General features: G+C 38.2%; 1 pseudogene; it reads right to left on the bottom strand.

The window, feature by feature from the left end:
• Window positions 1–462: 462 nt before the first annotated feature.
• LOC118601959 lies at window positions 463–581 on the bottom strand (annotated as a pseudogene).
• Window positions 582–18,971: the final 18,390 nt, after the last annotated feature.

The raw sequence follows: 18,971 nt of genomic DNA on the forward strand, positions 1-18,971 counted from the left end.
GACAAGAGTGGTAGAGAGGCGTGTTTTATGCGGATGCTGAGGGCAGTCCTTGCCTATCAGATGCTATTTGAGCAGAGAGCTGACGAATGAGGGATGCAGCCAGGTGAGTTTCTTGGAGAAGACTATTCCAGGAAGAGCAGAAAGCCAGAGCAGAGTTCCTGAGAGGAGAGAGTGTCAGGTGGTTCAGGTGGTTTGACCTGGAAGACTATTTGTTCTGAGAGGTTGGGGATGAGTAAGCAAGGAGAGAATTGTAGTGCAAAAGGTCAGACGGCCAGCACAAAGCCCCGAAAGGCAGGTCCCATAGGCTAGAGCAGGACTTTGTTTTGTTTTGTTTTGAAGTTTATTTATTTATTTATTTTATTATTTTTTTTTTTAGATGAGGCGACCCTTGGTTGACCGCACAGATTGCAAGAAACTTGTCGGCTTACAATCCTTTATTTTTTATTTTTTATTTATTTTTTATGCCTATAGCACCTGGCCTTCCTAGGTGGTCTCCCATCCAAGTACTAACCAGGCCCCACTTTGTTTAGCTTCCAAGATCAGACAGGATCAGGCTTGTTCAGGATGGCATGGCCGTAAACTAGAGCAGGACTTTGGATTTTATTTGTATTGACACCAGAAGCCATTATAGATATGCTCCAACCTATGCTTTAAAATTATTATTCTGCCTGCCAAATGGTGAACAAACTGCATGGGGTCCAGACGGGGTCCAGTCAGGAAATAGAAACCACCTTCTTCTAGGTATTTCAGGAGGACTCTGTTTGTAGCAAAAAAAAAAGAGGTGGGAGTCTATTTTATTTCCTCTTACTTCTCAGTCTCTTTCTAATGACCCTCATTGTCAGAACTAGCAGGAAGTCAGGAAGCAAAGGAGAAGGGCCATTTGTGCAAAGCAGAATCCCGAGAGCAGTTTGTATCACTTAGGGATGAAATAAAATGCACACCCAGGAGAAATCCAATACTAGTGGCTTAAATAAATAAAGGCTAATTTTTTTTCAATAGGAAAAAATTGAAATTGACAAAATTTCTATGTCATCTGTGGCCATGAGCATCGGATCGGTTATTTAACAGTGTCAGAATGTGTGTTTTGGGGATTCTCTGGGCTGCTATAGTTCCAGGTATCACGTTCAGAGTACCTAGAAGGAGGAAGGGTACCACCAGCTCCAAGACCCTTACTCGTAATTCTTCTGACCTCTCATTGACTAGAATCATGTCCAATGGCCACTCCCAACTGCAAAGTAGACTGAGGAAGTGACTGCTAGTTCTCCAGCTTCTCCAGTGGGTGTGAGAACCAGTTGTTGAGTTAGTAGTGACCATCATATGATCTTAGGGGTTCAAGCTTTTGAATCGAAGAGTAAAGGATGCTGTGAATGACTCAGTGAATAACGTTGCTAAAAGAAGATGCTTCTTAAGTAAACAAAGCTCCTACTTGTCTCTGTCCAATGAAGTAGACTCTAACAGCCACATGTGGTTACTGAGTAGTTGAAATGTAGCCAGTCCACATTCAGGTATTCTATACACGTGACATACACACCAGATCCCAAATTTGTAATACCATAAAAAAATTTTTTTAATATCCCATCAGTGATTTATGTTAATTATATGTTGAAATAATATTTTGGATATGTTATAAAATCTGATTTCACTTGTTCCTTTTTATTTTGTTTAATATGGCTGCTAAAGACATATGTGCTCACATTATATTTCTATGAAACAGTGTTGCTCTAGATAATTAATAGGCCCTTTCTTTCTCTAAGGAGAGTTCCTAACTTCCTTCATCGAAGTCAATTTTTCCTCTCTTGAGGTGCTGACTGCCATGTTTTCTAAATCTGGGAAGATCTTACCAAAAATGCATCTTCTATGACCTTTGTTGGTCTGATAGCTCAAAAAGGTATCTTCCAGTGTTGGGTTGAAAAAACTCCTTTCACAAGAAATTAACCATGATCATTTTATATATTTCAAGCTAAAATAGATAAAACAATTATAAAAGTGCTTAATTCAAGGAAAAGATTCAGCGAGGTATTAAATTATTCAATGTCAGTTACATCTCGAGGCTATCAAATGAGACAATTTGAATAACTGGTGAAAAAGAGATGCCAATTGAACTTAATTATTAACTGTTTTTTCATTGAATGCAAGGAATCATGAGATTCTAATTTGCTACAAGTTTTTCCAAAACTTCACATTAACAATTTTCTTCAGTGACCCTGGCGAGAAAATGGATGAGTTGGAACATGAAATCTATAGTCAAACTGTGGTAAGCAGAATAATAACCCCTCAAAAATGTTTATGTCCCAATCCCCAGAATTTGTTAATATGTTATTTATATAGCAAAGGAACCTTACAAGTATGATTACATCAATAATTTTGAAATGAGATTACCCTGGATTATTTGGGTAGGCCCAGTCTAATCTTGTAGAACTTTTCCCAGGTGAAACCAGAGAAAGATGTGACTACAGAAAAAGGGACCAAGTGATGTGACATTGATAGCTTTGAAGATGGAGCAAGAGGCCGTGAGCCAAGGAGTATGTGTGGCCTCTGAAACCTGGAAAAATGCAAAGAAATAGATTCTCTTCAAGAGCTTCTGGAAAGGAACCTAGCCCCGATGCCACCTTGATGTTAGCTCAGTGTGACCCATGTCATGTCACACTTCTAACTGCTAGAACTATACAACAAATTTGTGTTGTTTTAAGACATGAAGTTCGTGGTAATTTGTTCTATCAACAACAGAAAACTAAAATACAACCTAAAGAGATAAACATTGAAAGAATAATGAAAGCATTGATTTCTGAGAATATGGTTCTCCATGAAACAGTTTACCTTCTCGAAATTCTCACCAGCCTCTATTCTAGCTATCAGAAGCTGGAAGTAATAGAGCAACCAGTTTATGAGAAATTATTCTATTGAAATGTTCTTCTTTGCCCATTGTCCCTCCCCCAATGAACACACAAATGCACACATTAGAACCCTTATTAACATTTCCCAGAAGATTAAAAACAAATTTTCGTCTCTTGTTGTTTACTCTTTTCAAATAATATACAGCATGAAAGTTAGAGGAAGAATTATCTTTTTACTTTCACGTTTATGTCCTATTTTTACTATCTTGCAGATTGGTTTCTTTTGCCTTACAATTTTACTTAGTTTCTTACTTACATTACAGCATTCTATCCATTCCCCTCAAATTTACTGTACTGAAACTACTGTGACTTTCTCAATATCTTTTGTCTATGTAAGGAAATAGATCCATGCAAGAGAATTTTTCTGTCAATAATAGAAAAAAAGAGAAAGCTATTTACTCTGTATTTAAACTAGATGAGGTGAAGCAAAATCATAAGTGATGAACTACTATCCTCTTCATAAGCAAAAGTTTATTGGAAAATTCAGCTCTGTGCTGACAATAAGAATCACAGATAACTTGGCAAACATAATCAGGGGGAAATGGTAAGGAAATATCCATCTGTCATCAAAGTTCCCTTCAAAATTCCTTTTTCAGATTTGCAGGAAGACTCGAGAATCTTTAGGGTATCTCTGACTAATGTAACAGAAAGTGCTTAAATCTTCAGTCATTAAATGAGATCAGGTCAAATAATGCAAAGCTCAGGCATATAAGTGTGGGGATTCCAGCAGTTCGCCTATAATCCTGAGGAGTCTCCGACCAGACTCCTGCTTCTATCTGCTCCTCCATCACGTCTGACCCTCTGATTCTGCCTCCTGATGTTACTTTAGGTCACTCTGATCTGCCTTTCTCCCGAACCCCAAAATGTGACCCCCTAACAAAAGGCTAGAATGTGTGAAGAAATAGTATTGCTAAAAAACAAAAAAACAAAAAAACAAAAAACATACAACAGCCCCAAAATGGAATCATTTATGCTAAACCAAATCTAGATTTAACTTCTTCCAGAAATGGAATCTTAAGCCATCAGCACTAGTTAGGTCATCTGCCTGATACTCCCTGCCATTCCCTAAAGGAAAGTAACCTTGCAATAACCTCCTGCTTTTTTGTCTCGTATAATTTCCTTGTTCATACTCCCTTCTGTCTTTCTTTTTGTACAGCTCCTTGGAGCTCTTTTCTACCTGCTAGATTGGTTGCTACCCAAAATGAACCAACTTTTGCTCAAATAAACTCATAAAATGTTAAATCTGCTTCAGCTTATCTTTTATTCATTCAAATGAGAATAATTTGCAACAGGTGGAATCAGGCAGCACCATCCTAAAGTCGACTTGCCAATCTCCTACTCCAGGGACTCTCTCTCTCTGGCTGACTATCTCCGTTAACCTCCATTCTTCTCCTGGAGAGGAATTTTCCATCCAAATGGCTAACCTTGTAATCAGTTCTTTGTAGACATGCTTACCACATAGGCTGAAGGGCATGGTGACCTTGAGATCAACTGAAGACTCACCCTCCCCTGTCCTTGTTCTGTCTGGATGTACCCCCTTTGCTTATTTGCTATAACTGCCCATAGCTCGTAGCAACTCCCGCACTCTGTAACCACCTGAGACAAATTGGAAAATTCAGCTCTGTGCTGACAACTATAACTGTGTGAATAAGTCCTATAAAAGCAAAGTTACCCCCGAGTTTGAGGCCCAGATCTTCAGAGCGTTAGCTTCTCTGGGACCACTGGTGTAATAAACCTGAGTTCTCCAACTCTCCGAGAGGTACTTGGTTTCTTGCCAGTCTGATTTTTCTGCAATGCCATCACGTCGCTTCAGCCTATATCTCCTTGTCTTCCCTAATTTCCAGGCATCTCAAACCACTCCTTCTGAAGCCTGGTCAAAGAAAGGTCAAACAGCAGTTGCCATCTTCAGTCATTCCCTCCATCCCCAAAAAGGACACCATTTTAGTTTGTCACGCAGAACAGTTTAGCTCCCTTTGTTACTTTCTCTCTAATCCAAATGGATCCGAGTCATTTTGTTTTATAACCAAAGGGTCCAGTAAGTAGTTTTTGTAAGCCAAAGGATAAAATTTTCCATGAGTTCAATTCCGCTATCCCTACAAAATAAAAAATGTGACTAGTCAGTTGAGGTTTTACTTTAATAATAACATTTTTCTTCCTACTGCAAGATAGAATATATTTCTCCATCTCTTTTTGTGGTGTCAGCCCACAAATAGCCACATTAACATAGGATGTTGGTTTCAACAAAATGCTATCGCAGCACATTGGAAAGTGGCCCTGACCATCCAGCGGGGGACAAAAGCGCTTTTAACAGGAGGAAAGCACTGGGTTAGAAACTGATTGCATGTTATACCCTGGGATGGTGCCAAGAAAGGCAACTCAAAGTGAAATTTTCCTTTACTTCAGTATCACATGGAAATGGCAGCTTCTGAGTATATCCAGAATTTCTTAATTTCCCTTTACAAGTTTGGCTTTTGTTTTCTGAGACCACTGGATTAGAATAACCTGTGCTCGTTAAAAGTGTGGGTTACTGCCTGGGGCCTCCCTGTCCGTACGAATCAGAATTTTCAGAGCCAGGACCCAGGAATATGTGTTTTTAAAAAACCAGTGTGACTTTTATGGTCAGCCAAGCTTAAGAATTGTATCCAGAGTAAAGTTGCTTCGATACAGAGATTAAACCATTAAGCATTCCAGTAAACATTTGGTATTCCTCACGTTCATAGTTCCCTAAGATAAAAACAAAAACAAAAAAAAAAAAAACAAAAAAACACAAAACAAAAAAAACCACACACACACATAGCAGTCAAAATAAAGAGTAACTTTAAAGTGGAGAACTCTGACAAAAACGTTCTCAGCCAGGTGACCAAGGCTAATGTCAACAGCGGTAAGCTATGCTGTTAATATATGCCTTGATATGATATGATATCATACCATATCATAACATATACACCTCTACAGTCTTCACTTCGAAATCCATAACCCCCCTTTAATCATGAGAAAAACTTCAGACAAATCTCAGTTGAGCGATGTTCTACAAAATATCTAATTGATACTCTTCAAAACTGTCAAGGTTATCAAAAACAAGAAAAATTTGAGAACCGTCACAGCCAAGAGGGAGCCTCAGAAGACATGATGACTGAATGTAATGTGGTTTCCTGGGCACGATTCTTGGAACAGAAAAAAAATTAGGGAAAAACTAAAGAAACCTAAAGATAGTATGGACTTTCTTTAATAATAAGTTAACATTGATTCACTCATTGTGACCAATGTATCATATTGATATAAAATGCTAATAACAGGAGAAGCTGAGCGTGAGATGCATAGAAACTCCCTGTACTACCTTCACAGCTTTTCTATGTATTTAAATCTGTTCTTAAATTAAAAGTTTATTTAAAACATATTTAAAAATGAGAGTCAAGACAAAGAAGATTGATCTATGCTGGTATTCCTTCTAAAACCTGACTTCCCAGTCTATCAATCAAAACTCCATTCCGCACAGGTTAATAATCATTAAGATGAAGAAATTGATCAAATGAGTAAAATCAAGGTGTATACAACCAATAGGTTTCGTTCCTCTATATTACATACACGCAGGGCTTTCATGTTGTGTCATTTTGGGGGATCTATTCACACAAAGTGGGAGCATGGGAAAACTGTTCTCACAGAACTGTAAGGCAGGAAAGACTTTACCTTCCTAGGTCCAATAGCTGGGCCTATGAAATAAACTGACAACACGTAGATTAGCAGGAGAAAAGGTTTATAAATATATCTAGGTTTATAAATACATCAACTTTTAGTATTATGTGTATGGAGGCATCACAAGGAAAAAAAAGTGAACCCCCTTCCCCCAAAAAAGGGTGATATTCAAGATATAAGCTCTTTTTTGAGAGCTTATATGCTGTCTTAATAGTGGGAAGAGAGTGATGGAAGTCACTTAAAGGAGAGTAAAGAATTTTTAGGAAAAATGAATGGGGTCTTAGAAAAATAGACGGGAGATATGGTAGTTTGTGACAAAGTTAATCAGGTGTGGTGTCTAACTTCTCGACTCCTCCTTTGTGATAAGAGCCAATCTCTCCTTGTTGACGGGACTCCCAAAGTAGGGATTTATGACGGAGGCTTTTGGAAACCCTGTCTTTAAGTAGATAACGGGAAAGCGTCTCTCGACATTTGCTGTTTTTCAAAGGCCTTCAGTGCAAAATAATCAATACACCAAAGCAGCATATTTTGGGGTAGCATGTCCTTCAGAGGACAATGGGAGTATCTCTGGAATCGTTCTAACTGCTGCCCCGTTCACACATTACAAATGGAAATTATCAACTCGGTGAAGCCTCTAGTGGATAAAATGTACAGGGAAGATGAGTACATTTAAGTAGGGGGTCACTGGTGTGCTATGTTTATTTCTCGAGTGACTCCACCAAGAATAAAATAAAGATCCAACGTCTCCCCTCCCGACATCATTAATCTTCTTTACTTATGAATGAATATTTTATTCACCTCCACTGACTGGAAACTTCGTCTCTCCATCAGTCATTATTTACTATTCTCTTTCCCCCTCACTTTTTAGATAACTCAGTCTCCTCCGACTGAGATCTCACTTCTCACCACTCAGGTCAAAAAGAAAGATAAAGAGAGAGAAGGGAGAAAAGCCCCCGAGGGTTTTTCACCCCCAACCCCGAGTGAGCAGGGCAGTGAGTTAGGGCAAGTGCATGTTGGCTTACTTGCAAGAATCTGTTGTTAAATTTACGGAAATTTTGTAAATTGGTTGTTAAAATATTAGTAGCTTTATATCATCATAGTGGGAGTATTTATACTTGAAAATCAACAAACACTACAAATCGGGGCTTCTTTTACTTTTCCAGCAGGTCCCACTGCATTTTCTTTCATGAATGTATCGACAGACCTCAGAGCCCTGCTCTCCTCAGACCCTTATAAGGGCCTGCAGGGTTTTCCTCTACAATGTAGAAGACAGGGTTGTTTGTTTGTTTGTTTGTTTTCTTAAAGACCCATTGTCTTGGAAAACAACTTAGCTCGACCTTAGTCAAGGTAGTTTAGTCTCAAAAAACTGAGTTCTAGTTATCATAGCTCAAAAAAAGAGATAACGGTTGGGATGGTAATTGAAAAGACAGAAGAATCTAGATAGACCAAGGCATGAAGTACACAGTCCAAAGTTTGGGTCCTCTGGAAAGCCAGCAGGACTCCACCACTGGGAGTCCAGTCTGTGGTACAATCAACCACAGCTGGGGAATCTCTTGGTATGTGTGGTTGTCCCTTGCCTTACAAGGCCCAAGTTCGCAAAGGCTAGCACTGTGGCCAGTACAACTGCCTATCGGGTTCATGGCTTATTGTCTTCCCTACAATTCTGGGTCAAAATAAATGCCTTTTTTTAAATTTAACTGTTTGCAATGAAATTCAAAAAATGTGTCCAAAAAGCTGAGTTTTCCCTTGAGCGACAGGAATGAGAAGAAAGAATCTATCAAATCACACCATTCTTTTGAGTGGGTTGGGAATGGTTAGAATATGAAGAGATTTCACTTCAGGAATCATATAGCCCCTAGTATATGATAGGAAACATGGGGTTAGACAGTTATGATAAAAGGCTTATCAAGTATCAGTCTTCTAGGAATGCATCACTTAATAAGCATCTTGTGATCTAATTGGAAATAAAACTTAATAATAACAGAGTTTGTAGCATGCTATAGATCCAGCCCTGGGAACCTCAAAAAAGCCAGATTAAGTTTAGAGCTTAATTACCCTGCAGATGGCTCTTGACTTCCAGGGCTCTTTGTTGCCCCCTGACCTCTCATTCTAATTTTCTGTCTGCTCCAGAAAGCCACTTTCTGCTTAGGTAGAGACTGGAAGCATCATTACTTTCAAAGATAGCAAGTGGAGGGTGGAGAGAAGTGTGGTTCTTAATTTCACTTTTAAGAAAAAAAAATGCATTTCTGGCTCCCTAAATGAAGAATCTAGAAACATCCCAGGACCAAGTGCATCTATCCCAGCCAGCAGAAGTAGGACAGCTGATCGGGGTGAGTTCGACATCCACCAACATCCCTTTCCTCACCTTGCAAATATGCCTGCAATTTAAGAAAAACAGAAAGTAAACTCTGAGAGGGGAATCATAAGTCATTGTAGCAAATGAATTGAATTCTTGACTGGAGACTTCCCAAAGGCAGAGAGATTCCGATACACATATGGATATATTTTTATTTTTATTTTCATTCTTTAGTTATAAGCATAAAGGGAATCGTGAAGAGCATCGCTGTGAAAATTATGGATTTACAGTCAATCTCGTCAACGTCTAACATTTCAAAAATAATGTTATAAGCAATTTTCATTGAGGGAAACAGCTAGTGTGAAAACACACTTCCATCATCTAAACTGTAGTGGTTACGAGACTTCCCCGTCTCCCTCTAGAACCTGCTGAGGTCTTTTTGTGAACATAAACAGCCAGCTGCTCCTAATCTCTAAATTACAGAGTTTAAGGAAAACAAGAAATAAATAGGGCAAGAAGGCAAGGTAAAAGCCTTGTCATCAGTCACTCCATGTACTCATTCGATTGCTATTAAGTCACTCACAATCATCTCTGAGTAGCAGTGTTTACTAGACACTGTTGTTTGACACTAGGGATATAAAAAAGATACGTTCCCTGCTAACAGTCTTGGAGAAGAAGTTATAACTAACATTTATATACTGCTTTCTAGTTTCAAGGTTGTTCTAAGCATTTCATAATTTTGAACTCTTTTAATGAACCCTATAAAGTAGGTACTATTATTTTCCATGTTAGAGATGAGGAAACTGAGGCATAGAGAGCTCATAATAGTAATCACATAATCTAACTAGTGAATAGACAACTTGAAACCAATCTAAGATTCTGCTTGTCTGGAGAGCCCTGTCTACTATACCGGTCAGCATCCTGTCCAGTTTTTCTGCTCGTTACGCCACCTCAACCAGTTGTTTTCTGGGAAGTTTTAGAATAAAATCTAGAAGTGTTTAAGAGAGTAAAGCTCACAGTATTAATAATTTTTGTATCGTGCTGAAAAAAAATACTTCTAGTGTTTGATACTTACAAATTTATGATGCTTAATTGAATTTGGCCTGTCACAGAAACAGTTCAGTCTTGTGATTTTAACTTAAAACATGTAATTGATTAAGTGGTCTGAATTCATAATTTTAATGAGTTAAATGAAAATGAGAAAAAGAATTCAAAAGAATGAGAAAAATTCTTAATGAGGTTATGACAATGATGTTATAAAAGGATTTAGGATACATCATATTAATAAATTTTAATTATTAGAGTTATAAAAATTTAAGTACTTCAGAAGGTTCATTTGTCAGATAATTGAAATGTTTAAAAAGGTAATCAAATGTTTAAACTGCAGTTTAAATTGTCTAAGAAAGTCTAAGTTTGTAAATGACACCAAGTATTAAAGCCCCTGTATTAGTTTCTAGAGCTGCTATAACGAATTATCATACACTTAGTGGCTTAAAACAACAGAAGTTTCTTGTCTCTTAGTTCTGGAGGCTAGCAGCCTAAAATAAAGGTGTCAACAGGGCCACGATCCCTCTGAAGTTTCTAGCAGAGAATCCTTCCTTGCCTCTTCCAGCTTCTCGTGGTTCCCAGCTCTCCCTGGCTTGTGCTAGCATCACTCTAATCTCTGCCTCCATCTTTACATGGCCTTCTCTGTGTATCCCCGTCTGTCTTACAAAGACAGTATCATGTATTTAGGGCCCACCCTAATTCTGCGTGATCTCATCCTTATCCTCACTTAAATTTCACCTGCAGAGATCTTATGTCCAAATAAGGTCACGTTCTGAGGTTCCAGGTAACCTGGACCTTATTTGGAAATAATTCCTCCAGGGCGGAGGAAGATGATGCTCCCTTAAAAATAATCGTTAAAATGTTAGCAGTAAAATAATAAGATTCGTAATCTAAAAATGACTAAGAACTAGGTCTTTGGAACTGTTTCTTTAATGAACTGATTATTCATTTGAAAACCAAGGTAACCTCTGAATAATACATTCCACACGCCAGTCACTCTCAAGGTCACCAAACACCCACGTTAACACAAAAGAATCCTTTTATTAAAAAGACTCTGGCGAGGTAGCTTTTCTCATTCTTATTCTGCTCTAACATTTCTCTTTGAAGAGACAAGAGTCTCTGCCTGACATTCACACAAACTAATAAGAAATCTTGGGCAGAATGGACACCTGTCACAGTAAAGCAGCTTTAAAAAAAGAATTCTATATCACAGGCCAGAAGGATGTCCAAAACACCAAGATGACATGGCACTGACGAACTCAGCTGCAAGACACAGTCTCGCGTGGAGCCAAAACTCTTCTTTAGCTAATTCCAGGAAAAGAGACCACCACCACAACATAATTCATCAGGTGTTTGTTTTTGTTTTTTTGTTTTTTGTTTTTGTTTTTGTTTTTTGTTTGTTTGTTGCTATTTTTAGGAGTCTTTGGAAAACAGAACTACAAGGCAGAAATGATTTTCAGATAAAAACATCTTGGCTAGTTCCAGCCTATCTTTCGAAGGCCAGATGATCCTGAGTAGAAAGGAACTACTTTCAGACTTTTCGGATGATGGCTCAAGGTGGAAGGCTGTAAGTCTGAGGTCTGCCCACTAAGAAGACTTCAGAACTTTATTACATGTTGGAGACAACTTACAGCACAACTCTAGAGGAAATGGTGCGCAACACGTCTTTCTCCAGGCTCAGGTCTGCAACACGGCCAGGCAGGTAATAAGGACGTTTCTGTCAGGAGGAGAGATTCGGCACCACACAGAAGCTCCACTGAGCTTAGCTTTACAAACACCAAGAAAAGCAAAGGGACCAACAGCAACAGTTCCTGGTGATTGAATTTCTGAAGGAAGTCTACAGAAAACAGTAGCGTTCGATCTAAGAAGTAAGCTTCTTTTTTAAGATGCACCGCATGTGGCTTTTCAAATGTAGGACTTTTGCAGACAACTATGGTACTTCTCTACTAAAATCCTCACTCTTTGAGGACACTGGATGACAATTTCCTTGATGTAGTTACAAGTTATCTCTTTAGAAACATTATGGTTATTTATAAAACAGGCTCAAAAAAGAAGCACTCTTGAAACTGGAATTCTCCTCCAAAGATCTCAAAGCACTTATACTAGTTGCCGAAATAGATTGTAGGCTGGGGGTGGAGAGAAGGAGAAAATACAGAAAATAGAAACTTTGATATATAACGGGGAAGAATTTTCTAGACATAGAAAAAAAATAAGATGCTATAAATAAATTGAAACGCAAATAGTAAACTAAAATGTGTTTTCAAATAATAAAGCAAAGAATAATAGAAACAGTTAACAGTATTAGTTCATAAAGAGCTTAAAATCAATGAGGAAATATTGATGGGCCATCACAATTTGGCAAAAGAACTTGAACAGTCATTTCCCAAAAGGAAAAAAAGGCCAAAGACATGTGAGTCAATATTTAATATTATTAATCGTCAGAGCCATCTATAACAAAAACCATTTTCAGCTCTCAACAGGCACCAATTTAATGTGCGTACATCACTTATCGAGCAGTATTCTAAGCTTTACATCTGCCATTCGCTTAATCCTTGCAAACTCAATATTAGTGGGTATTATTATTATCCCCATTTTACAAATGAGGAAACCGAGCCACAGAAATACAAATGAGTGTATCGTGGTCACGGGACTAGTAGTTAGCTGAGCTGGCTCTGAGCCCAGTGTGCTGGTTACCTGGCATGTTTTTAATCATTAGGCTGCACTGCAATAGGCCAAATGTTTGTGTCCTTCCCCACCCCCCCAAATTTACATGTTGAAATTCTAACCCCCAACATGGTGGTATTAGAAGATGGGCGTTTGGGAGGTAATTAGGTCATGAGCAGGGAACCCCCACAAATGGGATTAGTGCTCTTATAAAAGGGACCCCAGAGAGCTCTCTCGCCTTCTCTGTGACATGTGAAGAATGCGAAGTCAGCAGTCCACGACCCAGAAGAGGGTCCTCGTGGGAACTTGACGGTGCTGGCGCCCTGCCTTCCAGCCCCCAGAACTGCGCGAAATACAAGCGTGTTGTTTCTAAGCCGCCCGGTCTGTGACACTCTGGCATAACAGCCCGAACCGAGCAACACAGAACTGCGAGGCGCAGTGAAACCGGCAAGCGCAATTGCTAGACCAGGTACAGCTGGCAGATGGAGCAGTGGCGTCGTGTGTAAGTCCTGGAATATTTTTGTGTGGAATACGATTTTTTTAAAAAAGGAGTTGGGGGGCGTGGAGTGAAAGCCTTGATGACAATGAATTACAGACAAGTGGAACGGCCCTCACTGGCAACCATGGCACCAGGAGCGAACGCAGACGAAGGGGTCTCTACGCAGAGCTAGGGCGCTGGCAAAGCCGGCGCTGCAGAAGCACAAGAAAGGGAAGGACTGAATGCGTGTCACAGTCGGTGGCCTCGCCTTCTCCGTGACTTTGGATACGAAGTCGCTGGCAGAAAGAAGAGTTGTGGGAAGGGGCAGGAGAGAGGATGTCTGATGCAATCACTGCGTGGCTTGCAGTGGGGAAGAAGAGATGAAGCTAAATTTCTCTGGGAGGCAGAAAGATGAACTTTCCGCTAGGCGATGGGAATTTTCGGTGGGCTGTGGTTTGGTGGTAAGTTACGTCAGCCTCTGGTGTCGTTCTGGATTCAGAAGTTGGATTGAACACAGAGGCAAGGATCCAAGGTTTAGAGCTGATGGGAAGTCAAGAAAGAAAGAAAGCAAAAAAAAAAAAAAAAAAGGGGGGGGAGGCTTGCAGAGAACTCTGACACCATGCTGGACTATTACAAGATAATTCAGGGTGAATGTCAGCATGTACCCACAAAGACCTTACACAAACCCTGAAGCCTCACATTTGGGAGTCATTTCAATAGGAATTTCTTGAGCAGCTCACTGAAAATGTTAGGGAACAAATCAATATTCTTACAGAAAGCCAGGCATTTAGGAAAAGAAAATGGAAGAAAATTTCTTACTGTTTTCTCATTGCCTTTATCAGAATCTGGGAAGCCGGCTTTCTCTTACGAGATGGGGAAAGAGCATTGCCTGCTTCCTCCAATACTAACTACAGATATGGTAAACAACAAAAATAAGATGCGGAACATTTCCATCACCCTAAGCAGTTTTCTCATGCCCCCTTGCAGTCGATTTATGTCCATTCATGTCCCCTCCCTCTCTCCTGATGTGCTTTCCACGATTATAGTTTGTCCGTTTTAGAAATTCATATAAATGAGCCTTATAGGAAGTACTCTCTTACTATGGCTTTTTTCACTCAGCATAATGTTTTATAAATTCATCCATTTGAGTGTATTAGTAGTTCATTCCTTTTTGCTGCCCAAAAGTGTTCCATCATATGAATATCATGATTAGTTGATTCATTTACTTGTTGATGGGGACCTGAGCCTTTTCTTGTTTGGGGCTATTAATTAAGCTACTGTGAGCCTTTGTGTACAAGTCACTTTGAGGATATGTTTTCATTCCTCTTGGGTCGATGTGTAGCAGTGGGAATTGCCAGGTCTTATGTAAAGCATATATTTAACTTTATATAGGAAAGTGCCAAATCGTTTTCCAAAGTGGCTGTAACATGCTGTTTTAAAACTATTTTTTAATTGTGGTAAAATATATGTAACACACAACTTACCATATTAACCGTTTTTAAGTGTGTTACAGTTCAGCAGTGCTAAGTTCATTCACGATGTCGTGACTCCAATCTCCTGAACACTTCTCACTCTGCTCAACTGAGACTCAATGCATTAAACGACTCCCCATTCCTTCCTCCCCCAGCCCCTGGCAAATGCCTTTTTACTTCCTGTCTCTATGAATTTGACTTCCTGTTTCTGTGAATTTGAAAATTCTAAAGTCCTAGGTTTCATCCATTTTACCTTCCTTTTTAAGACTGAATACTATTCCATTGTATATATATACCATATTTATTTATTCATTGATTGATGGACACTTGGGTTGCTTCTTCTTTTGGGCTATTGTAAATTGTGCTAAGAACATGAGTATACAAATATCTCTTCAAAACCCTGATGTTAATTCTTTTGGCTATATAGCCAGAAGAGGAATTGCTAGATCATACAGTAAAAATATTTTTAATTTTTAAGGGAACCACCATACTGTCAGCTGTATTAGTTGTATCATTTTACATTCCCACCAACAGTGCACAAGAATTTCAATTTCTCCACATCTTTGTTAACATCTGTCATTTTCTTTCTTTTTTTGTTTTTGATATAGCCATCCCATGGGTACGAGGTGGTATCTTATTGTGGTTTTCATTTGCTTTTCCCTAATGATTAGTGATGTTGAGCATCTTTTGATGTACTTGTTGGAAATTTGTGTATCTTTTTTGGAGAAACGTCTATTCAAGTTGTTTGCCCACTTTTTAATTGGACCAAAGATGGCAGTTGGTAGATTTCAGCCAGTGCTGGGATTTCATTATTAAAATATGCGAGAAAGAAAAAAAGCAAAGGGTTGAGGGCTTTGCATGGATTTTCCATAATGTCGTTTAAGGGACTAAGAGAGGCATGAAAACAGAAAGAGGCTGAAAGACAGTGAAAAGTTTGTTGTCAATGAAATGGAGATCTTAATAAGATTGACTCTGGAGTTTATTAGAATAAGTGAGCTTGAAATGCAGGCCATAGTGGCGTGAGTGTGAAAGGCCCAAAATGGAGGTTTTGAATGTGGTCATTTGTTGATAAGGTTAAGTATGACCACGACACGGTGGTTCAAGTCAAGGAACTGAGGGGCCATGGTGTTGGCTGGGACATTTACAGAGGTTTCATTTAATGTTTTATTATGAAAAACTTACAACGTATACAAAGCAGAGAGAAGGGTATAATAAACCTTCATGTATACATCACTGATCTTCAACAGTTATCAGCTCATGGCTAATCTTCCTTTCATTGGAAGCAAATCCAGATACCCCATCTTTATATCTGTACATATGTCAAAATGCATCTGTAAAAAAAACAACTCTTTAAAAAATATATTTTCATGCTCAATTATTACATTTAAAACAAATAAGAATAACTACATTATATTTTCGAATATCCCATCAATCACGTGGGTGGTTGAAGTTACTAGTCATCATGACAGGAGTCTATGTGGAGATCAAGGTCGACAGCCAGGAGTTGGTTCCCAAGACATGAGGAAGAGTGACAGCAGTAAGGAAGGGGGCAGAATATCGAGTCAGGTAGCCTAAGCCTCAAAGATGCAAGTGAATCCCACCCCACCCCCCGGCACCTCCAAGGAAGGTGGAGAAACGGTTTGGGAATGGCGGTGAGAAGCAAAGAGGAAATCTTTAAGTCTCATCTTCTCTCTCTGAGATACAAAGACTGTGTGAATCGGATATAGTCTCCACTTGAGAGAGGTGGAGGAAGAAGAGTTGTCACAGGAAGAGCCAGGTTTCAGGTGAATTCAGGAAAGGAAAGCAACATTTATCAGAGAGGATGCGTGTATGAGGACCTGCTGATTGCAGACCTGGAGGGCACAGTGAAACATGGACATAGGTGTAGAGGATCACGTTAGATTTATGGGGGAGATGTTCTGAACAATGTGTGTCACGATGAGGGTACATTTCCAGTTTTCCCAAGACTGTCCCAGTTTATATCTGTCACCCAACATGCAATTTAGTACATGCGCAGGCTCAGACAATGAATCATGTGATCTTCTTAATCGTAAAGGTTGGCTGAAGAAGTCTGTCCTGCTGGCAACGGCTGAGAGAAAGGATGTGCATTGTGGGATTACCTGTTCCGGCTCTATGTAATCTCGGGGTGGCTACCCGCTGCAGTGCTGGGACCTGGGACCTGGGATGGACTTTTCTTCATCAGTGAGGGCACTGCAGGTGAAAAATGCTAAACTTTTGACCCAGAAATTCTACAGCTGAGAATCTCTCCCTAAGGAAACAATCAATACTGCAGACAAAGATCATTTACCAAAAAATGCTTGTTCCAGTGTTATTTCTAACAAGCTGAACTCCCCAAGATAAATCAGAGAATAATTCACCATTTTTAAATGAAGTAGCCCTGCTTCTCTCCTGGGGAATAAACTACACACAATTGTCCATACACGAAATGTTTGTCTCAAATGACTATTTGCAATTCTCAGCATCTTTGTGACTTTGGATTTGATACTCATATTTGACACAATTTAAACACCTGTCAGGAGAGGCTTTGATAATTCCAGTGAATCTAAGGTGCTTATCAACTTTTTGAGTTTTTCTATTTTGCTCGAGCTAATTATAATGCATATTTTCTAGATAACTACAAATGTTGCATAATTTTTCAAATTTATTGGTATAAAATTGCTCAAAAATACTTATTCATGATATCTTAATTCCTTATATTTTGTTCTTTCTTTTATTTGATCCAGTTCTAGTTTTTTGACTCTCTCTGTTCTCTCTTATTTTATATCTCATCATTTCTATTTCTGCCTTTATTTCTGTCCTTATATTTACCTTATTTATCTAGCTCTTGTGATAACATTTTAATTTGTTTTTTTCAATTATTCTTATTAATTTTAAACAAACACATTTAAGATTATACATTTACTTCTAAATGTAGATAGTTAAATTCCACAAATTTTGATATGCTATACTCTATCGTTCAGTTCTAAGTATCTAATAATCATCTTATGAGAATTCTTTTTGGAGTAGGTTTTTAGGATTACAGTTTATATGGGTAGTTGTAAAAGTGGTTTTATTGTTGATTTCTCATTTAATTGAAATATGATGAGAGCACATGGTATCACATTGTCTCTGATATTTGCCGAAATTTCTTAGTGATCCAGTGAGTGGTTAATTCTTGAAATGTCCTGTATAATTTATGTAAATGTACTCTAAAAATATATATCTATTTGTTGGAGGTAGAGCTCTAGATATCAGATAAAGTTAGTTTATTTGTCAATCTTCTGATTCTTAATACTTTTGGTCTAATTTATTGAATTCTGATAATGATATATTAAAATCTACCACTATGATTGTGGCTTCATCCATGTCTCCTGATAATTCCGTCAGATTTTCCTTCATGCAATTCTGCGTTTTGTTATAGCTATAGTCAAGCTCCTAAGTATTATGTTTTCTCATGGAATTGTTCCTTTAATTATTAATAATTGATCTTTTTTATTCCTGTTGTTGTTTTTGTCTTATATTTGAATTTTGTGTGGTATTAATATTGCTACACTCCTGTCTTTCAGTTGAGATTTAAATGGCATATCTTTTCTCCCTTGCTTATTTTATATAACTTTTTACTTTGAAATAGTTACATATTCACAGAAATTTGCAACAACACACACAAAAAATGTCCAGGGAAGTCCTGTGCAGCCTTCGCTCAGCCTCCCTCATTGTTCACATCTTATATAACTATGTGCACCTTTATTTTAAATTTCCAAAGTCTGCTCTTGTTAGCAAATACAGATAGATTTTGTTTCTTTATCCATTCTGATAATTTCGGTCATTTTTAAGGTCAATTTTATCCACTTAGAGTGGTTATTTATACAGCCGCATTCTTTCTACTTTCTTATTTTCTTTCTCACTTTGCTTCATTTTTTCTGCTCTCCACCCTTTTTATTTACTTCCTTATCTTTTCTTTCCTGCCCTTTCATTTTCTTATTTTTTTTTTTTTTGTGGACAGTATCACTCTCACTAAAATATTATATCTGTTTCTATACTTAACAGTTATTTCTTATATCCCAATACCTTTTCTCTGGATTCAATTTTCTTCTTGCCAAAGTACATCCTTTAAAAAAAATTTTTTTTTTAAGTTAAGGTATGTGTGGTAAATTCTTAGTCTCAGTATATTCTTCATCCTCTGAGTCTTTTAGGACAGTATTAAGATACTATTTCACTGTCAGCATCGATCTTTAGGAATTAACATGTGGTAACCTGTCTTTCTCTTTAGTAACTTTTCAGTTTCTTTAGAGATTTATTATAACATTTCTTGATTGGATTTATTTTTATTCATCTTTCTTATACTCTAACTACTCTTTTAATTTATAAACTTATGTTTGAATTCAATTCTGGGAAAAGCTTAGCTAATCTGTCTTTAAATATAATTT

This window comes from Rousettus aegyptiacus, unplaced genomic scaffold (genome assembly GCF_014176215.1).
Source record: "Rousettus aegyptiacus isolate mRouAeg1 unplaced genomic scaffold, mRouAeg1.p scaffold_m13_p_4, whole genome shotgun sequence".
Lineage (NCBI taxonomy): Eukaryota > Metazoa > Chordata > Mammalia > Chiroptera > Pteropodidae > Rousettus > Rousettus aegyptiacus.